We start from the raw sequence: 27,814 nt of genomic DNA, 5'->3' as shown, positions 1-27,814 counted from the left end.
GAAAATTAAACAAGCAAAACCTTATTCGTTAGCAAACGTCATATTTATTTAACATAAGACGAACTTAACGCCTTATGGCGTTAAGTTCGTCTTATGTTCCAATTTATTTAGCACTAGCTTTCCGCCAGCGGCTACGCCCGCGTGGAATTTTATCTGTCACAGAAAACCTTTATCGCGCGCGTCCCTGTTTCAAAAACCGGGATAAAAACTATCTTATGTCCTTTCCCGGGACTCAAACTTCTCTATGACAAATTTCATTAAAATCGGTTGAGTGGTTTAGTCGTGAAAGTGAGACAGACAGAGTTACTTTCGCATTTATAATATTAGTATAGAAGTATATATATTAGTATAGAAGTATAGATATAGATTTATCTATCAAGGCAAGCCTAAAAGATATTTAAAAGCTTAAGTTTAAAATGCTTAGTTTTAACCCTTAACCACCTAGCACCTATTTCTGTCCTTTAACCACCTACGTGCGGTCACAGAGACCGCTAATAAATTATTGCGATTATTTTGGGATCTGTGATAAGAAATTAAAATTCGATTAAATAAAATGCATGTATATACCTATTTGCTTTATTTAAGCGTCACAAATTAGCAAAAGTAATATAAAAATTTATAAAAATTGAATAATATCTATGAAATAAGGAATATGGCACCAAAAATAACTGTACTAAGAAAATGAGATCTTTATTCTAAAATACTTAAATTTTTCACTTCTTTTTCTTATTTCTAATAATTTAAATAAACTAAAAATAAAATCAAATAAAAAAACTAAACAAAATATTAAAAAAATAACAAAATTGCAAAGCCTCAACTTATGCATTTTTTCGCGGCAGTAACAACTCATTTTTTGCGAACACTCCAAACAAATAGGTACTTTACACACGAAACATAGGTAAGCCGTGTTGCGTTTCTTTTTTGGATGATACGTAAAGCATGTTTTACGAACTTCAAGTCATCATCATCATCATTTTCGTCTTCGACACCCTCAATTTCAGATTTAGATCCACTCTCTTCAGCCTGCTCTTGATCAACGCTTACATCAGGTTTGACGTGGATGCAATCGTCGCCAGAAAGGTCATCTTCGTCCGAGATTTCTTGCTGAAGCCATCTTATAATATTTTCGTCATTTTTACTCATTTTGATTCTAAAACAGTAATAATAAAAAGTCACACAACCACCTACGTGCGGTCACGGAGACCGCTGGCGAATTTATTTTACTTACCCTGGCCAAACGCGTGCACGTACACACTCGCCGAACACTAGCGCGACACCGAATGGTGTGTAGAAAAGGTACATGAACGCGCTTTGTCGCACGCCACTCACACGCGGAAATATTTGAATTTGAAAAATCGTTGCGGTCTCTGAGACCGCAGGTAGGTGGTTAAGGGTTAAACTAGCAAAAATACTAAGCCATGTTGTCGTAAAATCTTTTTAGCAACACACAAAGTGCATTTGCAGTGCATCCAGTGTAATTATTCTGGGTCATAAATTTCCATACATTACACCTGAGTGTACTCCGCTTCTCGTTGAGATGGATATTTTAAAACATGAGCCTCCAAAATTATAGTTAAAAGGGTTTTATTGTTTGTATAAATTGTATGAAAAATACATTTTTATAGCTTTTACAAAAAACAGATTTTGGCCCGCGGTTTTGCCCGCAATTTAGGTCTGTCATAGACTGAAAATAATGCGAGCGTGTCCCTCTTAAAAAAATATCCCTATGTTTTTCCCTGGGTATCTAACTAAACACACATCATCGAAATCGATTCATTGGTTTAAACGTGAAAGCGTACATCCATCTATCTTCACAAACATGTATAAAATATACATTTTGAATATTTAGTAGGGTAGGAGATCGGGCATTAGGAAGAGTTCTATTTTTGTAGAAATGATCTGAAATAATCCTGTTTTAATACAGCTTTACATGGATTTTTCCAACCAACAAAGTCCACCCACACTGCAGTGTTTGATTAAAATTGAATCTCTGTACATCCATAAGTAAGGCCCCTGCAGCCATGTTGTTTCCTATTGCCTCAACTGACAGAATGGCCGAGTACAGCAAAAAGTACGACTAGACGAACTTTCAAAGAAACGAAATGGATCTATAAGTACTGGATACGTCACATTTTTTCAAATCAAAAGTATAATGTAGATGTTACCATTCAACATCATCATCATCATTTCAGCTACAGGACGTCCATTGCTGAACATAGGCCTCCCATGATTTCCATATTGACCGGTTGGTAGCGGCCTCCATTTAGCGCTTTCTTGCTACCTGTCAAGAAATACCCTTACACATAAAATGTATACTTAATCATCAGTCTCCACTGCAGGAGCACGACCCTCTCTAATTTACCAGACGCAAATGGAGAATTTGGCCTGCAATTCTCATGCTGTCCAGATGGGATGGGTAGGCCAGGTGTACACAGTCACCAGGACAATGTTCGTTCTCCATACATTGTTCGCCTAAGAACCAACAATTTTGACATATTACTACCCGAAAGCGAAATAATACGATTCTGTGTATAAGAACAATGATTCCTGATGGACACTTGCCATAAAATTAATGATTAAGAATATTAAATCACAGCGATTTTATAATATGTCGTTTATGACAACATGGCGTCTAATGTATTGTGTGAATGTATGAACACCGATTCGCGAAAAATGTTTTGTATTGTCGTCACGCCGAGTCGCAGCCAAATAGTATAAAATAATAGAACAAGTTTTAGAAATACAACTCGGCATTCCACTTTTATAAATATGCCCACATATTGCACGTAAATAAACAACATGAATCGTAGGTTGTTTCCACCCTTGTCATCTGACACATGAAATAAACTCCTATTGTATTATAGATATCGAAGCCGAATCATATATAATAATAGAATGGGTTTTGGAGATCACTCGGGGTTCCACTTTTATAAAATACCTACATATTGCATAAAAATAACACGAATCATGAGTTTTCTTTTCACCATTTACATCTGACACGAGATAACAAACTCCTATCTCCATGACTACCGTCGTAGTCTATGCCAAAGACTACAATATTTTAAGCAAGAAGTTTCAAACCTTAGCGGCTACAGTAACCCCTGGGCCACATACATCGTGATAACATTCGGTCGACACCGGAACGAAGTCTTGCGATTATGCAAAAAAGCACCGTATTCTAGTGCGGCTATATCACGTTCAACCGGGGTTTTAATTCGACTAAAGTCCTGACTAAAGACTGGAAGAAAATACGCCGCATTGTATGAGCACTTCGTGTTCGTTAAAGCGGCTTCAGATCTAGAGCCTACATAGTTTTCTTTCCAATAATATCCGCAAGTAGCGCTGCATGATCTTTACAACAAAAACGGCAATAGTTATTAAGGTGCCAAAATTATATGATTACTTTGACACGGTATTATACACGTTCGAAGATTTGTCATTTTCATTTATTTCATCATCATCATCATTTCATCCACAGGACGTCCACTACTGAACATAGGCCTCCCCCAATGACTTCGCACGGTTGGTAGCGGCCTGCATCCAGCGCCTTCCCGCTACCTTTATCAGGTCGTCGGTCCACCTTGTGGGTGGACGTCCCACGCTGCGTTTTCATTCATTTATTATTTTCTTAAAGTGCCGGAAAAAAAATAGTTTCTAGCTGTCCCAGCAACTTCGTCAATAAAAAGTTGTCTTGTCTTATCTTTAAAATCGTAATATTAATTTCTGAACGTATCCTGTTTGACACCTAATAATATTATTTGACATAGCTGGCTCGGCGAACTTCGGCAAATTAATTTTGACATTGCAGAATATGACTTTTGATAGGTTTATCATAGAATTCGGCGGGGATATCCTCACGGAGGAAGTTCGAAAAATGGCGGAACAAGATCTTATAATAATGCAAGGCCGAAGCTGTAACGCGCGTGCTCCTACGTGTAATCCGGCGAGTATACAATAAATAGTAATGTCTGGTAAATACTGGTAATACGTATCGTTCGTTCGTTCGTTTCAGCCGAAAAGACGTCCACTGCTGGACAAAGACCTCCCCCAAGGATTTCCACGAAGACCGATCCTGCACCGCTCGCATACAGGCACCTCCCGCGACCTTCACCAGATCGTCGGTCCACCTAGTGGGTGGCCTGCCCACGCTACGTCTTTCGGCTCGTGGTCGCCACTCATGAACTTTCCTGCCCCAGCGGCCATCAGCTCTACGAGCTATGTGCCCCGCCCCGTCTATGTCTATATGCGCTACGATTACAGGGTATCATTTTGCATAGTCGCAAGACTTCACTCCGCTGCTGTCAAATCAATGTCGCATAATGTTATCGCAATGTGTGTGGCCCTTGGCCAAATCACAGAAGCCTATGCGAAGAAAGAGCACTTGAATGACAATGAAAATCAGGGTTACCATTTTATAAGATCTCCTCACTATTGAGGGTAACAAAGTAACATAAATAATCTAGCCATTAATTACATTTATTACCTATACGAGAAAGTAAAGCAACATGCGGTTTTATTTTAATTTGTAAAATATTTGTAACAGTTTGTTCTAAGTTTAGTTTTACAACAGTATTACTGTTTCAGCTGTCACTGTGAAGCTTTGGGAAAATAAATAAATAGAAAAAATATTAACATAAATATTTATTTAAGTTTTTATGTTCATTATCATAATATGCCAATTTAAGTTACACTGTGTGACAGTCTTTGACACTTAACAAACTCTTCAGGTTAATAATACCTACCTACAGGGCGTTTTTATAGTTACTCTTGCTGATGAAACAAGAAGGGTTGATTCTACTACTGAAATACAACTACTTTTCTTACAGGACCAATATCAAATTCTCAAAAAAATTCACATCCTCGTGATGGTGATAATTTCTATGGAGAGGTTTATTTTTATATTCGGTCTCTTGGGATAAGTTATTCCATTTGAGCAGTAGCATTAATCCTTTTTATTTGATCACATACAAAAATAACACAAGTGTTTAGGAAAACTTCTTCTTTGGTATGGTATCTCCACGGAGTTATAATGGCGGCAACTCTGTATCACTGACTTGTAACTTTCAAACAGTATGAATAATAAGGGCACCACATTGGTTTTCTTTCTGAAAAAAGGCTTTCACTTTTAGTACTAACCCTTTAGCACTATTTCATTGGAATAAAAATACAATAAACGCACAGAAGACTGAAATTGAGTCAACTGACGTGACATTTATAATTTGTTGACATTATGACAGTTTGACAAGACTAGGGATTGAAAAAGTTTTAATTGAAAAAGTAAAATGACAATTTATTAAAACGATTCACAAGGATATAATCGATTAAAAATATTTATAAAATGTTCTGATACTTGCCTGTAGCGATTATCCAATCCTGGTTTTATACTGAAAAACTACCTCGTGGCAAGATTTTAATAAAATAATAAAATCTTTATCTTCTCTTTCACAATCTATAAAAGTTCATTTGGTCTATTATTATACATGTGCTATGAATGAGGGTTTTCGCGATTGAAAAATCCGCGAGATGGCAATACGTAGACGCGAGGTCCAAATGCTGCATGATTGGTGGATTTTGACATATCTGTCAATGTCATGTCAAAAATAACCAATCATGCAGCATTTGGACCTCACGTCTACGTATTGCCATCTGGCGGATTATTCAATCGCGAAAACCCTCATTGGCATAGATTATGCGAGACTGGCAACTCTACTAGGTTGATATATGTTTCTCTCACTTCAACTGGCATTTATTTATTTATTTATTTGGATTCAACATCGGATTCTGACACTTTTACAGTTATGATACCATGAATATCAGTTTATGGTCCTAATTATTTTTATTTTATTTACGACCTTCGACCAGTTGGACACTTTAGATAGCTTCTTGTAATAGTGTCAATATCTTTTTAGCTTTTAACGCAAATCTAGTCTTCAAAGCAGTTTAATCGATTTATTTTATTGTCAAAATCGATATTTTATTGTCTATGATGGCCGCAGGAACATCACTATACATGGACTCCCAGCAATAAAGTACGGTAATGCCTCGTACAGATTTTATCGGCAAAAATTATGGAACTTGATAGGTTTTAGACCATGCCACGCACCAAAACGTCCGGAAGTTGTAATAGTATTATAGAATAAACGTTAAAAGACTTATTTATTTAATTTTTCAATGCTTAAGTGTCCATTAGAATGAATGGGTGCTTAATGTATTAAAAAAAATAGAAAATAATTATGATGGGTTAATGTTTTTGGGCGGTTTTTAGGCGGTTTCTGACAATGTCCTTTAGAACTTTTTTAATAGTGCCCTGAACAGAGCTTACAGTGCGTAATAAAATAAAGAATTTCAATTTAACGCCCGTATTCACAAATATTACTATGAGATCTCACGCGTGGATGTACAAGGTGATACACGAACCAATCACAGAGCTCTATTCAATGCTGTGCGTTCGATTTGCTGCTTCTTAAGCAAGCATCCTTTGTGAATAAGGGTGATAGTCGCTTATACTTTAAGCGCAAAACTAGAGAGCGGCTGAAAAAATAACTCTAAACCAAACATTCACTCATAAATCTATTAATGTAACTCTGCCTGTGGAACCCTAAAACCAAAGCTCATAGTTCATTAGGGCCGAATCTTATCTCGTACGTTCACCTCGGCATAAACAATGTCACGTTATCTCTACAGTTTAATGCCCTCGTCTATTAAAAACGCGTGCGCATGTTCTTTGACTATTTTGATTGGGATACAGTAGGAAGGTAACTTTTTAACCTTTAAAGGGTTAAGTACCTACATTCAGTTTTACAATTTAAACAAATAAAATAAAAAATAAAATAAAATAAATATCCAGGGTGGCAACGAAAGGTCGTGAGTTTTATCCCCGTGTGTTACAAATAAGTATTTGTCTGTTTTCTGTTAGTTACCTACTATGTGTATTTTTTTCTTAATAGTATACCTACTTAATTACTAAATTTTAATAAAAGTTTGCAGAGATTGTACAATTTATATTTTTAATCAATCTGACGCGTCAACATCGTTAGCTCTAATTTTATTTTTTATTAATCTTTCGCGCTACGAAACTGTGTAACAATTATTGATGATAGGTAGTTATTGAATAAATATTATGAGTAACTTTTGCCCGTGGCTTCGCCCGCGTTAATTTCATACATAAATATTCGACTAACTAAAATATAATTTTAGAAAAAACTGCTTAATATCTTTTCTAAAGTCTGTCCATAACACCAATGTCAACAGCATTGTTGTGTTCCTCTCTGTGAGGATTCCGGATGAATCTCGCTTCCATCTCCGGCCTGATCATCATTTTCCATCAGGTGAGATGCAAGCATAAAACTCCTCATTGTGGATAAAAAAACATGACGCTTCAATTTCCCGCCAAGAACTAAATAATTTTCCTTTCGCAGAAAAAGGCAAGGGCATACGCCATACAGCCAGAACTACAGATTATTAACTTTCCACGATTGTGTTTTATTGAACTTATTTGGCGCTAATGTTTTAGGCCAGTGATGAAATGTCTATGGTAATTTATTTTGAACGTGGCACTGCAAGCTCAGTAAAGACAATTTAATGGTTTCCACAGTCTCATTTGCATATTTCCCTTGCTAGTTTTCAGCGAGTTTTGATGACATTATCACATAATTACGTTTACCTACTTAGCTTGAAACATGTAGAGTTTTTGCTATAACAATTTATCAGGTTTTGCATCGTTTTAGACCTACGCTATTTAAAACAATAAAGTATCTATCTAGGTATATGGCACTAATATTGAAGAGTATTGTTATTATTCTGCTTTTAAGTAAGTGTAGTAATGAGTTCTCAACTAAATTAACAGTTTAGAAAAACAAATACTTAAGTAGGTACTTACATACTTGGATACGCAGCGCTATCTAGGCCCAAACTAAGTAAAGCTTGCATTAATGGGTGCCACAATTTATTGCTACTTTTTACACGCTAGAAAGAACATAATTACTCCTATAAGCACGAATGATTGTGAGTAATGAGGATGCATGGCTCTTTCATGCAAAAAGGATTTATTTTTCTAAAACTTTACCATGCAGAATAGATTTTCAATTTGCATGGCTATATTTTTTGAGACCTTTCAGACTTTTAATTTTAACCACGATTCGATTCAAGGGTTGTTTGAAGGTTTTTCTTAAGCTAGGAGCTTTCTGCTTCCTAGCTTTAAGCTTCCAAGCTAGGTTCCTTCCAACTTCTACCGTCTGTTTTGTATCTAGTACCTATTATGTTTGTACTTAATTGAAAAACTCAACGTCAAAAAACGCTCTGCAAACGATGTGTTTACCTGTACAGACGACGGCATAACTTGAACACTGTCATATCTTATACAGTGGCAATAAGGTGTGATTTTGCGACAAAAGTGTATTGTTTGGTGTACTGTACATAACTAGAGTCCTCAATCCAGCCGCCAAAGGCCGTCCCGACTCTCTCATACCTCCCCCAACCGACGGGAAGGGCAGACGCGACGCGCGGGAAACGCAACGCGCGTTCGTAAATTCAAATTCGAAAGAACGGATTTATTTTTAAATTGTGCTGTGTTTTGTGGCGGGAAAATAATGTAAGTTTTTTTAATTTTAGGTTTTGAAACTTTTTGGTGATTAAGAAATAAGTTTTTAATCTGTTGCTTTTTAAATTAAGGTTGTGTTAATTGATTGTGTTGCAAAATGCATCGATTTTAAAAATATGTAGAGAGTATAAACTGAATGAAATATATTTTTAAATTCGGTGAATAAATACATTATTAATTTAATGCCTCATAAATTGAAATTGGTACTTTAGGCGAACTTATTGACATAATGTGGCATTCTCTGCCATTTAACATGCGGATTAATCAAAAAAATTGTTTTTTTTTATTTTGCAACAATTTGCAATTGCAACAATAAATTAAAAAGTAATAAACTGTACGAAACAAATTTAAAAATATTAAATAAGCACGGAATAAAATAAAAACCCAATTAAAAATGCACACTAAATGAATGCTGAACAATAAAACACTTCACTTTCATGCGTTACACTTAAAAACTAAAAACGGCGCGTTGCCGGTAAGTGAAAAACTCAACACTTTTTCCTTTTAACCTTTAATTTCTTAAGTTCTTTGAATCGTATGTAGATTTCTGCAGAATTTAGCGTACATTTTCCGCTGAACAGGCCACGGGAAAAGGCCCTTTGCTGTCAAAGGCCGATTCCCGCTTGTTACCGTGTTTAGTGAGCTGTCAAGTTTCCAACCAATTATTTGCGAGTCTAAACTCCACGGTTTAGGTCCATGGCCTTTGTGTGGGACCAAAGGGTTGGGACAAATGACACGTGATTTTGGACAATTGATTTTATTGGGTAGTGAATACGAGTAGGTAGTTAGGTACCTATAACATTTTAAATGATATTTCAAGTCACGAATGCTGTGCTTGTGATAAGAATTCCGATAGAAAAGATTTCAGAAATGAGACTTTGAATTCGAATTTTTGGACTTGAGAACTTTACTTCTGCTATTCTATCATTTTATAAATAATTGTGTTATGTGTAATAAATCAGTGTTATTACGACTAACTAGCTATCATTGGGTTTGGTTTCGTACACTAACTATCCCATACAAATCGTCGGCACTCATCCTGTAACTGTAAGACGCTACAAACTAGAATGTGATAGATAGGTACTCTCAGATAAGATCTGCCAGATTTACAGATGTTATGGGAAAGCTACAATACTTACATAGAACGAAATTATTTTTTAATTTACCAGTTTTTGCCCGTGGCTTCGCTAGTTGTACATTTCGGTCTATCACATCATAAAGCTTGAATAATTCAGCTTTCTACAAGTTTTCAAAATTTTCTTCAAAATCAGTTCAGCAATTTTAGAGCCTACTTCTTACTACGAATTATAAAAAATATATAAGCTACCTTTAAAGAATTGAGACATTGTAACCCTTTCGGCGCGAGAATATTATTTTGTTTTACTCTCCCAAGATTTTGAGTTACAAATCACACCCACTTATTCTTCCAAAGATTCCCCCGCGAAATTCGATGCTTTTCCCACTCAAAGAGCACTTTGCGCTTGTTATAGTGCTTATTGGACTGACGAGACTCGGCCAATTACTGTGCGCTCTAAATTCTGTTTATAGCTCTATGGATGCTTTTGTGCGGTTTACGCGGTTCAGCAGTTCAGTGGAAACGTTTTTGAATTTAGAATTGAATGATTTGAATTCCATTTTTTATTTTTTAAGTTGGCACGTGTTTGGATCGCAATTGGATGTCTTTTATTTTGAAAATTCAAATTGTTCTAAATAAAAAAAAGTTTAATTGTCAAACACAGTTCAGAAATAAGTTAGGCTGCTATGAAAAACATTCTTCGGCCTGGTTTAAAAATAGAAAAAAAAATGTGTTACTCAACTTCAAGGACTAAAGAGCGTACAGATGAGCTTATCACAATAAAGATTTTCTTGATTGCCTAGACACTGAATATTGCATATACCTACTAATTTTTAATAATGTACCTACCTACAAAAAAAGTTTTGCATATTTTAAAACAAAAATACTAATTAATAAAAAGCGAAAGCGATATTAGATATATTATGGGCATAATAATAATGTACTCAGCCGTAATAATGATTGTATATTGAAAAACTGCTTTCACAATTCATAATTTGAAAGTTATCATAAAATGAAAATAAACCGCCGCTCACTTGACAAATTGGCCCAATAACTTTTCGTCAATTTCCGCACATTTTCCAAAAACATAATCTGTCTATAGCGAGTATATTTCCGCGATTTTCCCGCGGAATTGAACGGTCCTTCAGCTTTCAAAGGGCGGTTTTCGCTTGTTACCGTGCTTAGTGAACTGACAAGATTCCAATTACCGTAACGAGTCTAAACTCCTCGCTTAAGTAGCTCTATGGAGCCCTCTGTGATGAAAATGGGTTTTATGCAGTGAAAAGAGCCTACAATTTTACTAAAATAATTAATATTCATAGGATTTAGTAGGTTATGTAACATTTTCATGCTCTATTCTCATACATAACATTAAATTACACATTTTAGTGCTTTAATAACTATTACATGACTGATCACAGGTTATTTTCAAGAGTTAGAATTTTGATTTAAACTGCTGACGGCAGCAGCTGAACACTTTTTGATAAGACTTTTTTCATAAGGAGAGTGTGGAGAGATTGTGCAGATTAAAGGAAGCTTTCATTAATTTAATTTTATGGTAGACTGTTGGTTAGATAAGCTAGAAATTCTAATTCTTTATAAATACATCATTATGTTACCATACAAAAAGCTATTACATTAAAGCTCTATTTTTCAACTTAACACCTCAAACACCAAACAATAATTTCAAATAGCCCAAACTAAAAGCTTCCCGCTTTCAACACAAAACAAATTAAAGCAAACAAACAAATAAAAACACAATACATTGGGTCTTTTAAAGTCATCGTGACAAACGGGTTTTTTGTTTCGGGCAATGATTTGAATACCCAGGTAACCCAAAGATGCTAGTCACCATTCAACTCGTTTGGTTGATTGGTAATCAATGGACGTAGGTAGGCAAAGGCGTGAGATGTATACAGCCAAGGCAGTGCCTAGCTGATTAACGGAGTTTTATTGATTGAAAAGACTCTGGTTTGAAATATTAAATTTACTTTTTTGCAAAACTTCAAAGTCTAGTAAGTTACTACAATAATTACTTATCTTCGTTTTAGCACGGCCTATTACAATTTAAATTACCTTTAAATATTCATAGAAGTTTTATACTGACTTTTTCTTACAATTTTAAAATAGCCAATTGCCTAAAAATTTTTTGTTCAACAAATAAAAGGTCAAATATTGCGTCCGAATACGAAAAGACTAAATAAAATATTATTTAGTCTTTTCGTATTCGGACGCAATATTTGACCTTTTATTTGTTATAAGTTTGAACATAATAATGTTCAAACTTCACTTGCTTGCTTTTAGCTACATTACTTACTACACATCGGTCTTATCTTCGTTTGCTGCCTAATATATTGTTACAAATCTTTCACGGAATCACGTTTTGACCGCTTAAAAAAGTGTGTCAACTGATTAGTATTGCCAACTACCGTATGTTCAAAGATCTTCAAAACATTACTTCTCAATCAAAACATATTCCTTATGTTATGCATATCAGTTTAGTTCGTCGACCGCCCTCTGATAGCTCGGATTCTTTCTCTGTCGTATTTATTATCAAAATAACGTGTTCTATCTTGCTTTATTTATGGTTGTTGACCCGTGAGCGATGGCTTCCCTTCCTCGTTCCATATTTGGGATGTAGGCATAATAGTGCATAAATACGCGCCCATTTTAATCTATGCCATTATTTTAATAGTGTTATGAATTTTTAAATTTAAAATTGGAGTTTCTTTTTTCGAATATTTTTCTTAGTGCACATCGCACGCCTAGATGAAGAGTAGTACAACTCAAAATATTTTTTTTACAGGAACTGTAAGTATGCAGTTCACCTAGCCCAGCAGGTACTTAGTTTTTGACGCAAATTCTGATAACCGCAATTTTGGATCATTTTGAGTACTTGAGTAGCTCTTTTCCAGGTGTTTAATAAATATAAATAAAATAAATATCTTTGGACAATCTCACACAGCGCCATCTAGCCCCAAAGTAAGCAATTAATATGCTTGTGTTATGGGCGCTAGCTTAACGGATATACTACTTATATACTTTTTTTTAAATACATACATACCTATTATACATAGTAACACCAGGCCTGTTCATCTCCGCGAGTTTACATCGAAAACAAAACACGCACGATTGCCCCCTACAAGAGTACTATTCGACAAGGCCTCACATACGAGCGAACATTGACTCACGCACGCGTATTCTTGTGTATGATGGAAAAAAATAAAGAAAATGGTGTACTAAATACTGTGCAGTATTTAACTGCCTTAATAATAATAAAAACACAGAATGTACTTTTTTAAGTTGCCTGAAGACACTGAGAGGTAAATAAGTAGTTAATATTATTCATGATAATTCATGCTAAATCATGTATTTCCTCCGCCATTTTCTGCAGATTGGCACCTCACGTCACATCATTTTACCGAAGTCAGCCCTATAGCTTCGGCGCAGTACCGATCACTGACGTTTGTCAACAAAACTTCTGACAAACTTGCTTGACTCTTGAGACAAGCTAAATTACACCATATTGTTAATGACATTGAGCACACATTTTTTTAAATACCTTCGCGAAGTAAAACTTCTGTACGTAGTACTTATTATTATTCTGTGGTAACACCCAGACCTGTCACAGACATTAAAATTCATCATTTCAATTTCTGCCCGGCCGGGAATCGAACCCGGGACCTCTCGGCATAGTAGTCCGTTCTGAACCACTACACCAAACGGCCGACAATGTTTGGAAAAGTTATTGCTATTCATCATCATCATTATCATTTCAGCCATAGGACGTCCACTGCTGAACATTACGGCCTCCCCAAATGATTTCCTTATTGACCCGTTGGTAGCTATTCAATAAATTGCAACTCTACAAATCTGAATGTTTTAGTATCCTGTGTCAAGAAAAAAGGGTATTATCCTACCGATCAAACAACATTTCTATATCCGCAACCGAGGTTTCACTTTCGTAGACATATTTTCAATCATTTCATTTTCTTTATGTTTACACAGCGTTATTACGGTATGGGGAATATGCTCGCGTTTTCCCATTATGTTCGCGAAAAAATAAAGGCAATGTTCCCTTACCACTCAGCTCAGACTTGAGACCCAGTTTGTACTTAGGTGATAAATGATACTCTAGGGTCTAGTGACAGTTTAACTTTCATCCAAGACAAACCTTCACTGGTTAGGTTTTTATTGGCAGCTAAGTTGTAGATCCTGGCGCCACAAGAGTTGCACACCGGCTTCTAAGTTCCAACGTCATCACTATTTCAGCTACAGTACGTCCACTGCTGAACATAGGCCTTCCCCAATAATTTCCAGATTAACCAGTTGGTAGTGGCCTGCATCCAGTGCCTTCCTGCTAGCTTTATGAGACATTTATTTATTTGTTTAAAACTTTAGGTAGTACCATATGAAACGAACGTGCTATACGCATTCTCTGTCAGTTAACTTTCGGATCATTGTGAGTGGAAGACCCGTCGCGCTGACATGTTACGTAATCTATCTATCTATCTACAGGGTGGAAACGATAAGTGATCTCACTCGATTATTTCCAAATTATGCAAGATATCGAAAAACTGGTTACTGATCCTGAAAGTGCTTCACGAGCTCTTTCAAACGGTATCAGTAATAGTTTACAGAATTAACTGGATCTTTCCGAAAATTCAATGTTTTCAGCCTCCATACTAAATGTATGCCAGCCACAGAATATTAGAAGTGTTAAATGTTTTTATTAAGTAATAAACACTTAAAATGAACTCGTAATGCATTCTCATTTCAAATTATTCATTTAAAACATTGGTTTTAGGCTTTATTTGCTATAATATTATCAAGACATAAGTGCCATGATTGTGTCAGTACTAAATGTACGAAAGCTGAAAACATTGAATTATCAGATAGCTCCAGTTTATTTTGTAACTTATTATTGATACCGTTGGATAGAGCTCGTGAAGCACTTTCAGGATCAGTAACCAGTTTTTGGATATCTTGTATAATTTTTAATATTATGTGGTTTTATTAAATGTATGGAAGTTGGAAACATTGAATTTTTGGATAGATACAGTTTATTTTGTAACCCTTTATTGGTACCGTTGGATAGAGCTCGTGAAGCACTTTCAGGATCAGTAACCAGATTTTGGATATCTTGAATACTTTAGAAATAATCGAGTGAGATCACTTATCGTTTCCACCCTGTATATAAATAAAAATGAATTGCTGTTCGTTAGTCTGATTAAAACTCGAGAACGGCTGGGCCGATTGAGCTGATTTTGGTTTTAAAATGTTTTTCGTAGTCCAGGGTAGGTCTAAGCGGTGAGCAAATAAGCGATGGCTTATTTATTGCCTTTAAGGCGGAACAGAGTTCGCCGGGTCAGCTAGTCTTTAAATATACTAAAGTGTTCCTAATGGTCACCCATCCGCTTGTGAACACGGCAATGGCTTATCAGCACAATACTACTCCATTTTCACTAAAGCTCGTTAATCTTAGTAGCTACAGTCCCTCGCAGGAAGGAGCAGTAATGATTTATGTCCACGAATAATATACGGATGTGGTTTTGACATTCTTTCCTTTTGCGGAAAAGTTAAGACTTGCGGGTTGAAGGTGTATTCACAAAAGTCTTTGCCCGCGGCTTCGCCTGCGTAAAATTCAATTAATTACAGTTATGTCTTTATCGCGTGTGTCTCCCTTTTAAAAACCAAGACAAAAACTTTCCTAAGATTTTCCTGGGTCTCAATTTTTTTTTATTTCATCTGATGTTAATGCACAAGCCGTGCAAAGTTTAACCGAATTTCATCTAAGTAAATCGGTTAGTGGTTTAAGCGTGAAAGAGTAAAAAAACATCCATTCATCCTTTCGTTCAATCCATCCTCACAAACTTTCGCGTTTAAAATATTATTTTTCTAAGCTAATCCGCTGTAAGTGGAACGGAGATCGCAAAAAAAGAAGTTAAAAAAAATAAAAAGAGGGAGAGTTAAGATTTTCGAAGTTAACTAAGCTGGGATAAGCTAATTTTGCTTTTTCAGCAGATAGCAGCTTTTGGAAGTGAAATATCATGTTGCAGAGAAAAGTATATTAAACTCTAGCTGACCTGACTTCGTGTCACCTACATTATGACAAAATTAAATATTTTTTTACAATATTCCACGCAATTTTTCATATTTTCTCACTGTTTAAACCTTCCCTGGACTAAGGAAAACATTTCAAAACAAAATTAGCTAAATTATTAAAAACTAGCTGACCTGGCGAACTTCGTTTGTTGTCCATCAGAAATAATGTAGGAATCAAATGGTGAAAGATTTTTTTAACCATTTCCTTCACGGAGCCTATTAAATACAATAGATTACTAGCTTTCCGCCCGCGGCTTCGCCCGCGTGGAATTTTGTCTGTCACAGAAAAACTTAATCGCGCGCGTCCCTGTTTCAAAAACCGGGGTATAAACTATCCTATGTCCGTTCCCGGAATTCAAACTATCTCTATGCCAAATTTCATCAAAATCAGTTCAGTGGTTTAGGCGTGAAAGCGTAACAGACAGACAGCGTTACTTTCGCATTTATAATATTAGTAGGGATAACGATATACTCGTAATAACCATGTTACAGGTCAAACTAAACCTTTTATTAATTTATTTCACAATACTTAATCTTTGGTCAGCTGCCCCCACCGGGAAGCGAAGTGATTTATGAGCGGCAAATGTGCACGTTTCTTTCACTGCGCCAACCGCCATTATTTTACGATAAACCATTTTGGCGGGAAGTGGTTTAAAAACTGTCAAAAGTGAGTTGAGCTTGCGTGCAGAGTTCTGTACATTTTTATTGCATTTTATTTTATGGGTGTAAAGGTTAGTAAATATCAAGATTATTCATCATCATCATTTCAGCCAAAGGACGTCCACTGCTGAACATAGGCCTCCCCCAATGATTTCCACATCGTCCGGTTGGTAGCGCGGCGTGCATCCAGCGCCTTCCTGTTACCTTTATGAGGTCGTCGGCCCACTTTGTATGTGGGTGGACGTCATACGCTGCTTTTCCCGTACGTGGCCTCCACTCCAGAACTGTGCTGACCCATCGGCCGTCAGTTCTGCGTACTAATACAAAGATTGAAAAAAAAAATGCCCTTTTAAAATATTCATTTTTTAAAGTAATAATTAAGTAATTTTTTAAATTACACAAAATTTCACAACGACCTTTGTCACAGATAATAATTCTTTTTCTTTTGTTCAACAAAAAAGTTTTCATAATACCAGTAAAAACATTATTTTTATTAAAACCTTCGTCCATTTGGGATTTAAACTGTGCCAACATTTCCACAATGCATTATCCTACTCAAATGAAGGATAAAATCGTTTTTCTGTAATGCAAACACTTTTAGCTGATAATGGCGACTCTTCCAAACACATTATTGGTAATCCAGTGCAAACATAAGGCTGAGTTCACACTATAAATAGGATAAAACGTGTTTGCCTGCAAAATAGCCTCTGAACTTAACAAAGATCTGACATAAAGTTTTTATAACGTTAAGATTTAAAAAATAATCATAACCCCTATGTTTTCCCTCTGTTTAAATACCTTCCCTTATTTCCCTTCTTCAAGTAGGTATTTTGGCCAACTAAGTGACCTCACTTCTACTGAATTAAATCAAAGATGTTTAGGTCTGACAGCACTCAATAAAACAAAATCTATTTTGTACAATCTACGAATGTAGGAACCTGACAAGTTCTCTTGTACGCATCTCCCTATGCTGTTGCAACATCCTATAGATTTTTACAAAGCAATGTAGCATCTATGACAAATTGACAACTACATGCTTCGATCGACAATACCGCATAGATATCGGGTCAAAAATTCCGTCTCTTTTTTGTCAGGCATCAATTTCTCTTAAATCTGGTCGTTAATTGCCATCTAAGTACACCCCGCTGCTGTGCGAGTTGGCGTTAATTAAATAAGAGCTCACTTAAGAGCGTTGTAGCAAAAAGTTGGCGTTCGAATTTTAGGTTTTTATTGCTTGACGTCGCGTAGTGAGTGCGCAAACTGCATTTATCTGTACAATTTCAACGCTGCGTCGACTAAACGATCTTAATCCGTCGTTGTATCGTACCTAAGACAGTACATCATACATAATAATAAAGAAATAATGTATAATTTACCTATTTGATTTTTTCTCAGATCAGACTTTTAGCAAAATCAAGTTACGTAATTAATGTATTTTTTACACTACTAAATCCCGCGACAAGTTTTTAATCTTTAAATTGAGTAAAGTAATAAGTTGATGGGTTTGAAAGAATTTATGTTTTATTTTATTCTTTTTACAGCATCAAAAGCTTGTTTATGAAAAATATTTACCATTTAAATTTTACTTTTGACTTTTTGGTTTTTATGATGCGGGATGGAAAAATTAAGATTTATTCTGATTTTGTGACGTTTCCGCACATAAATATGGATAGGTTAAATAAATAGAATGAAATGTATGAAAACGAGCGTGCCATTTTTTAAACGTTATCTATAATATCTGTGTCCATCAAAGAGCTCGTAACTAAACATCGTAAGCGCCATTCAAATTATTATCTAAAAGTTAATAATAAATATTTAGTTTTTGTAAATCTAAACAAGTCAGGAAATCAAAGAGGTAAATACTGATATCATTGTTATTTTATAGAATTTATTATTATAAACCACGGTCGTATAATGCAACAAAATCAGAGGTAACTTTAAGATTTTTATCCATAGAGCAAAATTTATCTAATCGTGTTTTTAAACAGTTATCCCATTAGGTACACATGCGTTCTGTAATACAAACCCATCAAAAACAATACTTGTCAAAAAACCAAGTCTCACTACTCAGTTGTTCTACGGTAAAAAGTTGTGAGATCCATGTAATACCAAGTCCAGTCCAGGAAATCATTAACGTTTTACATAAATATGTTGACTTGCCCATCGCATGAAAACACGTGTAAATTAAATTATTTAGTGCGAAATGAAACGAAATTTTGCATGCCTGTGTAGACATGCAAAATTTCAGCTCAATGGGAAAACGGGAAGTAAGTAAATTTCAAGTTGCAAGATTTTACAACTCCAGATGTCAAAGAAAATAAAAGCTTGTATAGATGACCCACGCTGAACTGTCCCACCAAACTCAATGACAGGGGGGCGCTACCATCGTTCAACTATATGGTTTCCAACATGGCAAAAATCTGAACCAGCGATCCGGTATTGACGGTGGCGCCCCACTGTCAATGTCATCGACAGGACAGTGCAGTATTTTGGAACTATATTATAGATAGCTTTACAAAGAAAAGAAGGATTTATGAAGAAAATAAAAAGTACTGTCTACGATACATTTGTTAGGCCGTGTTGCACCGTCTTACTTTAACATTGACATCAAAATTTTGGATGTCAAAAATCTTTATAACATAAAACACCGGTTATTGTCAGTTAGGGTCAAAGTTAGGTGGTGCATCTCAGCCTTAGTGTATTTTAATTAAATTTAATACAAATAAGGATGACGAAAATAATCGATAAGTGATCTCACTCGAATATTTCTTATAGTAGGTATACAAGATGTCGAACAAATGGTTACTTACTGAAAAAGTGCTTCATGAGACCTAGCAAACGGCATCAATAATATGTTTAAGAACGAACTGAATCTATTCAAAAAACCTATATTTCCAGCTTTCATACATTTAATACAGTTACAAACAAACACGAAATCAATGGTTTCTGAGAATTCTGAGCGTCTTAATGCCGTCCCCTTAAGCTGTTTATTTAGTATTTATTAATTAGTATCTCTTGATGATATTGTAGCAAGTTAAACCTAAAATCATGTTTTCCGTAAATAATTTAAATAAGAATGGAATTTACGAGTTTGTTGTTTGATTATTATATTATATTACTCAATTAAAAATTTAAATTTAAAAAATTAACACTTCTAATATGGTAGGTATGGCTGGCGGCATACATTTAGTATGAAATTCGGAAACATTGAATTTTCGCATAGATCCAGTTTATTCTTTGACCTATTTATTGTTATTGTTTTAAAGAGCTCATGAAGCACTTACAGGAACAGTAAACAGTTTCTCGATATCTTGTATAATTAAAAATCAAGTGAAATCACTTATCGTTTCCACCCTGTACCTATACTTTTAAAAATAAACTCATTTTATACGTTCATTTGTATAAGTATCTACAATACAAATACCTAACCAACTTAGTTGACGTTTTATAAAACTATTTGTCTAAGTGTCATCGAGCGACCGCTGGTGGATTTGTCATTTACCTGATTACCCCCCTACCCCTTTATTACTAAACGTTTAATATCAGATGAATAGTTACGCACCAATTTCTTTCATTCAGTCGTCAGTAATTTATTTAACTTTCGGAAAAACATGACGAAGCGTTGTGTGACCATACAGACGCTATTCAACTTTTATTAGTAAGGAAGAGTATATTTTATGTTGATAGAAACACAATAGCATAGACTAATATTTTGACACCCTGTTAAAATTTTTATTAGTCATTTATTTTTTCCTGACCAAACAGATACCATAATAATAATATCTTTTATCTATTCTACCCATATTCTGTAAGTAAAATAGTAAAAAGTTTGAAAAGAAAGAAATTACAAGTCCGATTTACCTAAACAAATAAATTAAAAATACTTGCGGATCAAAAGTACTCAATCATACTACAATTTACGAAAAAATCACGCGTGACGCATATACGTCAGTGGGCAGTCAACTGACATAGACCCAGCGTCTACGAGTGCCAAAGCACGACTGATTTATGCCATTTGATGCACCCGATTTTATAGTATTTTCAAATTAATTTTTCATTTGAAGATTGAAGATAGATATTTTTTCTTTTTCACACAATAATAGTACTATGTTTCTTCTTAAGTATAAAGTAGTTTATGTTGCCAAATGACTTTTAGATTATGAGATGTGACCTGTTTTCTTGCAGTAATTTTCTCGAATTTTGACTATCTTAGACATGATAAAAATGCATTTTAATGAATTAAACATCAAAATTTTCTCAATACACTTTCTTCTTTAGGGTATGCTTATTCTAATGAATACATTCTATCTTCTTTCTTAGAAATAAATTTGTTGTAATATTAGTTCAAAGTTGTGCCTTCGCGAGTTACCTGGAAATCGGGCTTTCGAAATTCGCTGTTTTCGTAGGCAAAAATCCAATTTGAACGAGATTTTGTCAATAGACATTCCGTAAAAATGTATGATAATTACGATGATATAAGTCAAATGAAGCTATAACAATAAATTATATGACTAAAATCATTTCGAAATCTGCCAAATTCTCGATTTCTGCATGAAAAATGTGACAACGCTCTTAAATAAAAACTGTATTCAATAACCAATACTTTTCTTTGTAAGTAATAAATATCAAAAAACGGGAAAAGGTTTCGTACAAAAATCTTCAGGAGATAGATTTTTGTCTCTCCTGAAAAATGTTGTTTTCGGTGCTCCTAAAGTTTTCGATCTTCGATTCTCTTTTTTCGTTAAGATCGCAAACTCCATGAGATACAGTGTTTAGCTTGTCTGCACTATGCTTTATAAAGACAGTGGGCTTGCGGGTATTAAAAGGAAGCACACGAAAACCCTTACAAATCCCTTCTCCTTATGCTGCTAAATGCGGGACATACTTATAAGACGATTTCAAAATTCCCACTTCCATAGTAAATGTTGCTTTTGACTAATATTTTAAGTAAATTGTTTTTTAATGTTGCAAAATCGTACTTAATCTAAACACTATTATTATAAATCTGAAGAGTTTGTTTGTTTGAACACGCTAATCGTAGGAACTACTGTTCCGATTTAAAAAAATCTTTTTTTGAAGGATAGCCTATTTGTCGAGAAAGCTATTATAACATCATCTTACAGCCAATAGGAGCGGAGCAGTAAAGAAAAATGTTGCAAAAACGGGAAATATTTCCCGTACTTTACATGCGTAGGTACGGAAATTTGCGGGCACAGCTAGTGCAAATTAATGTAATAATATAAGGTGCAATATTTACCTTGATTTATTATCCTTACTTACTAGATAATTACAAATTCAGCCACTTTACCAAAATAATTTCGATGTTCCAAATTATTATAAAGTCCATTGTTTTAAGCCAACACCAATGTATTCTAAAAGGAATGATTTGTGTTCAAACCCAAAGTACGAATAATTTCTCCTTTAAATAATAATAAAAATGTCTGTATGTTTGTTCTTAGTAAGTTAAGTAAAGGTAAATTACAGTTTAGATGCTAGCTTTTGCCCGTGTCTCCTGAATTTCAGACTGTCACAAACTTATCGCACGAATTTATAACGGTCCTATGTCCCCTAGATGGGGCAGAGGGCGTCCACAACAGTCCTCCCTCGCGTTCAGTCTTAAGCTTCGCGTTTGATCTCGCTCCAGGTTTTGCCTGCTAAATTCTGCCATGTAAAAAACTAATGATTAAAAGTTATTACCTATGATTTTTTAGCAATTAGGCTTTTAAAAAAAAAAAAATTGACAGCACGTGTCGGTGAACCACCTCTGTTATTTTGGCATTTTTGTTTGTTGTTCTGGCTTAATTTGCCCTCTTCACCGTTTGGAAGGTTAAAGTGTGTGGCGGGTCTGCCTTGCGCATGTAGGCAGACTCCCAGGTCCTGTCTCTGGATGCTGCGTGGATTGCCCTTCTCTAAAGAAATATTTCCCGTCGAGTTGACGGTTGCTAGGGACGCCCATTTTGGCAGTACGGGTTGCTAACGTACCAGCCAATCTTACCGGGCGTCCTAGCGCATGTGCAACAATCTCCAAGCAACAATATCTATCTGCCAAGGAGCCAGCCAATCATTCCGGGCGCCCTGGCGCATGTGCGCCAGTCTCCAAGCAACGGACCAACTTTGTTTGTAAATAACGGTCATCAGCTGTCATCTTGTCATCTTTACTATAAAAATTAATTCATTTAGGTTTTATGTTATCAACCGACTTCAAAAAAGGAGGAGGTTCTCAATTCGACCCGTATGTTTTTTTTTTTTTTTTTTTTCTATGTTTGTTACGCGATAACTCCGCCAATTATGAACCGATTTGAACAAATCTTTTTTCGGCGTATAGGTAATACCTCAAGGGTGGTCCCATTTAAATTTAATAATAGAAAAAACAACCCCCAAGGGTGGAAAATTGGGGATGAACTTTTTTATACGCAATATCTCCGCCGATTATAAATCAATTTGACTGATTATTTTTTTGTTGAATAGGTATTATCAAAAGGGTGGTTTCATGCGAATTTGAAGAAAATATTTCACCCCCAAGGGTGGAAAATTGGGGATGAACTTTTTTATACGCAATATTTTTAATTTTTAGTTTTTTTTTGTGTTCACGCATTTGAAGTCGGTTTTATTTTTTTTAAAAGTTAATGTATGATATTTTTATTATGTAAGTACCAATTTTTTAAATATTTCGATTTTATTTAAGTAGACTTATATGAACTTATCGGGAACTGTAACTAATTCCAATGACTCTCATGGCTCGCTCGTGCGTTGTGAGCAGTGTCCCCAGCCTCGCTATTTTAAAGGGCCAAGAGGGCTCAAAATTCATGAGAGCCGGTGTCACAAAAACCAATTTTCGAATATAATTCCTCCCAATGTTTCTGCTCCTTCTTTAGATGAGCCTTTATGGAAGAGTTTGAGTACTCTTAAGAACGAGCGTCCTCTAATTAAAAGGATTCCTAGAGGTGCTCGGGTTTCGGTGGCCCGAGCTCTTTCACAAGTTATATCATCAGTGTTAAAAAACAATGACCATAGTAGCTGGGAACAACTGCTCACATTTGCATACCGTACCCTATACATTGAGCGCGGGCCTTCAGATGACGGCTCCCTTACACAAAAAATAAAACAAAACTGTCTAAATCCTGTACCTATAAATTATTCTCCTCCCCTTAGGACTCGTCGTTTTCGCCCCAGCCAAACAAATTTAATAAAAAAAGCGGAGAGTAAAATTTCCGATGGTGACATTAAGGGAGCCGCCAACATTCTTTTTTCTAGTGATGTGTTTGCTCCCGATAGTTCTGACACCCTTTCAGCACTCCATTCCAAACATCCACCTCCTGCTTCAACACTTCATCTTCCTGACCCACCTCTTGACTCCGACCCCTTCCCCACGGCAACCAAAAATGACATACTTTCGGCTTTATCCACTTTTAAAAATGGGTCTGCCGGTGGTCTCGACGGTCTTTCACCTCAGCATTTAAAAGATCTCATCTGCGGTGACTCCGGCGATAGTTCCCTGCTTTCAAATTTAACTTCTCTTATTAATCTTATGCTCTCTGGTAAAGTCTATGAAGGAATCATAGATATTTTATACGGAGCTAATTTGATTGCCTTAAAGAAAAAAGACGGTGGGATTAGACCTATTGCCATTGGTTCCACTATCCGACGTTTGGCTTCCAAAATTTGTGTTCGCCATATAATTTCTGACGCTCCAAATTTTTTTCAACCCGTTCAACTTGGTTTTGGAACTAAAGGAGGCTGCGAGGCTGCAGTCCATGCAGTCCGCACTTTCCTTTACAATAACGGTGGTGAAGTGTTGTTAAAGGTGGATGTAAAAAACGCCTTTAATTCCGTAGACCGAGGCGCCTTGCTGACACATGTTAAAAACAATTTCAATCACATTTATAAATATGTCTGGCAGTGCTACAGTATGCATTCAAAATTAATTTATAAAAACAATCTCCTTTCTTCATCCGTCGGTTGTCAGCAAGGTGACCCCTTGGGTCCCGCTCTCTTCAGCTTAGCCATTCACCCTACTATTTCGTCGCTAAATTCCAAATTAAATGTGTGGTATTTAGACGATGGCACCATTGGAGGCGACGCCAATTCTGTTTTAACACTAGAAGTGCCGAAGATTACGACCCCCCTAAAAGCGCCGCTGGGTCAATTTTGTCCCAGCATGTATTTTGTAACGTTTTTTAGTTTCAGGCATGAATATTATGGTTAAAACTATTTGTAGTATCCTTAAAAAAAGGTTTATCTATGTGGTTAAAACAATATGTACTTATTTCTTTAAAAATATAAATGTATTCAATTTTAATTTGGAATTATTAAAATTTAGATATTTTTGGTTTCATTTAAAAATAGTCACATATTACGTGGTGGTATACTGTATTAAAATCATGAAATTACTACCCTAACTAGTCATTATTATTTTTAAAGAAAAAATAAATATCTTAAAAATAATAGTGCACATTTTGCACAAAGTTTTTTTGTATGGTTTTTTGTCTATCTGGTGTACTATGTGTTTAGGAATTTCTATAGGTATGGTTATTTTTCTGTTATCTGTACACAAACAATGAAGTTTTTGACCAATTACAATGAAAATTATGTACGTTTAATCTTCAAAATTTTGTAATAAATGTGTGACACATTTCAAAAATGTATCAAATCATACAATGTATGAACTGGCTTATGTCTAGAGGCCATCTTCCTACTAATATTATAAGTGTAAAAGTTAATAAATATTGATGAATTGAAGGATGGATGGACTGATGAATGGATAGGATGGATGAATAGGTGGATATATGCCTGGAACTTGAACTAAGTGAGTATGGATTCATGGTTAGATCGATGGATGTTTTTTCACTCTTTTACGCAAAAAATACTAAGCCGATCTTAATAAAACTTTGCAATTTTATTGTTAATACTTCAGAATAACATAATATAGGCTATAATTTAGAATAATAATCAGTTATTTGGTCAAAAAGCAACGATAACGATAAACTTAATTTCTCACGGGTGAAGTCACAGGCAAAAACTAGTACAATATATTTACATTTCTGCATTGTCACAAGTCACCTAAACTCTCCTCACCTCTCCACTTTCGTATCTCCTCGAAAAAAGGACTCTTCATCGAATTATTGTGGCAAATACCAGGGTGGGATAAAATTGACCCAGTGGCGCTTCTAGGTAAAACCGATTTTAAAATTTTTTCTATTAATGTTATATTATCAAAAACATTAAAAAATGATAAAATTCAATAAATCAGAAAAAGTCAAAAAGTTTCATGGACTTTCGTTGAAAAATAAAAAAGTTAGAGCTGATCAAACTCGCGAGTGGGACAAAAATGGGACGGCGGCCTTTCTAGTGTTAAGCGATTTTTCAAAACTCATCAACGATTTCAAAAATATCGGTTTGGAACTAAATTTTAGTAAATGCGAACTATATTTATCGGACTCCGTTTCTTTGACTTCAGAACATGAAATCCTTTCAAAATTTACTTCTTTAGCCCCTCAAATACAAATTCAGTCTAAAAATTCTCTTCGCCTTCTTGGTGCCCCTATTTTCGATGAAGGTGTCCCTGATTTTGTTCATGACAAAAATAATAAATTTCAGGATTCCTTCAACCGTCTGCTACAACTGAATTCACACATGGCCTTAACTATCGTTCGGTATTGCACTTTCGTTCCAAAATTTACATATGTTTTACGGTGCTCCCCTCTTTGGAAATTTATTAATCTTTTAGAAGTTCTGGATAATTCTCTTCAAAATCTTCTTTCTGAAATTCTAAATTGTCGACTAGATGAACGATCTTGGACTCAAGCTGCACTCCCAATTCGCTATGGTGGTCTTGGCACTCGCAAAATTTCGAGTGTAGCATTGCCTGCCTTCCTTTCATCTGCCTATAGCACTAAAGACCTCTTTATATCTATTTTAAACTCGTCGCTCCGCGATGCTGAGGTCTCGTGTTTGACAGATGCAAGAAATGCATGGTCAAATTTGTCCAAGATCGATTTACCTTTGTCTTTGTCTTCACAGAGGCAGTGGGACGAGCCGCTGTGTAAAATCACGTATGATTCTCTTTTGTCTTCTTGCACAGATGATACACACCGTGCTCGTCTCATTGCTGTTGCTGAAAGAGAGTCCGGATATTGGCTGAACATTGTTCCTTCAGCCAATATCGGGACTGTCCTAGACAACACTTCACTTTCCGTGCTAATTTCTTTGCGTCTTGGAATTAGTTACACCCATCCCCACCTCTGTCGTTGCGGGATCTCAGTGGATAGCTTTGGTCATCATGGCCTCTCCTGCGTCAAAAGTGCAGGTCGCATTCCTCGCCATGCAAGTCTTAATGACATCATACGTCGGGCCTTTACATCAATTCGTATCCCGGCAGTACTTGAACCCTTAGGTATCTGTCGAGATGATGGTAAAAGGCCCGACGGTATGACATTAATTCCTTGGTCTAAGGGTCGGGCATTGGTCTGGGATGCGACTTGCTGCGACACTCTTGCCCCCTCCCATGTGCCTTCCACGTCGAGGGCTGCAGGCGCTGCGGCTGCTTCAGCGGAATCTTTGAAAAAAAAGCAAATATTCCGCTTTAGACCGCTGCTACCGTTTTGTACCTTTCGGCGTGGAAACGCTGGGACCTTGGGGCCCGGAGGCCAAAAAGCTTTTCACTGAGCTTTCCTCCCGCATCATCGAGGTCACCGGTGACCAGAAGGCTGGGTTCTACCTTGGCCAGCGTTTAAGCCTAGCGATCCAACGCGGAAACGCTGCCAGCCTTTTGGGCACCGCTAACCTCACCGACAGATCTGGGGATAGAGATACTTTTTTAATTTAACTTTTATTTTCCTTTTTTGTAAATATTGTATTTTTTTTTGTATATAGTATAGTTTTTAAGTTTGTAAATTACCTGTACAAATTTAGTTTGTTATTGTTTAATAAAGTAGTAATTGATCAACAAAAAAAAAAAAAAAAAGTGCGTTTACATGTATTTTAGGCCCAACTGCAGAACGGGACTATTCGCACCTCTCGTTCCCACCACTGCAACTTCTGTGTAGCCAGGATCTACAGCTCGACCGCCAACCAAATATCTACCCAAATAGTAGGTACCCAAGGTTAAATTTTGCCGAATTGCAGAAGTAAATTAATTAATAAAAATAAATTTTCGACACGGACAAAGTCGCGGGAAAAGCTAGGCTTAGTCAACCGAGGATTTCTGTTTTGGCCGAAATGGCAATATTTTATGATAATGTGTTTTGGGTCGTTTAAATCGAGTTTATGTTGTAATCGAGTTATTTTGGCGGGATAGCGACTCATTATGCGTAGTGATGCGCCACATCGATACCGGAAAATATCATTAAAACGTCAATTCACTAGCCGATTTGTGA

At 35.8% G+C, this 27,814-nt stretch overlaps 1 protein-coding gene across 1 annotated transcript in view; it reads left to right on the top strand.

The window, feature by feature from the left end:
* Positions 1 to 8,466: 8,466 nt before the first annotated feature.
* Positions 8,467 to 27,814, top strand: part of LOC135082123 (somatomedin-B and thrombospondin type-1 domain-containing protein) — an 82,270-nt gene continuing 62,922 nt past the window's right edge. Inside the window, exon 1 of the mRNA XM_063976874.1 lies at positions 8,467 to 8,590. The gene's annotated coding sequence lies outside the window, so the exon portion shown is untranslated. The remainder of the gene's footprint in view (positions 8,591 to 27,814) is intronic.

Source organism: Ostrinia nubilalis, chromosome 21, assembly GCF_963855985.1.
Source record: "Ostrinia nubilalis chromosome 21, ilOstNubi1.1, whole genome shotgun sequence".
In the NCBI taxonomy this organism is placed as follows: Eukaryota; Metazoa; Arthropoda; class Insecta; order Lepidoptera; family Crambidae; genus Ostrinia; species Ostrinia nubilalis.
This window is presented reverse-complemented; position numbering and strand designations above follow the sequence as displayed.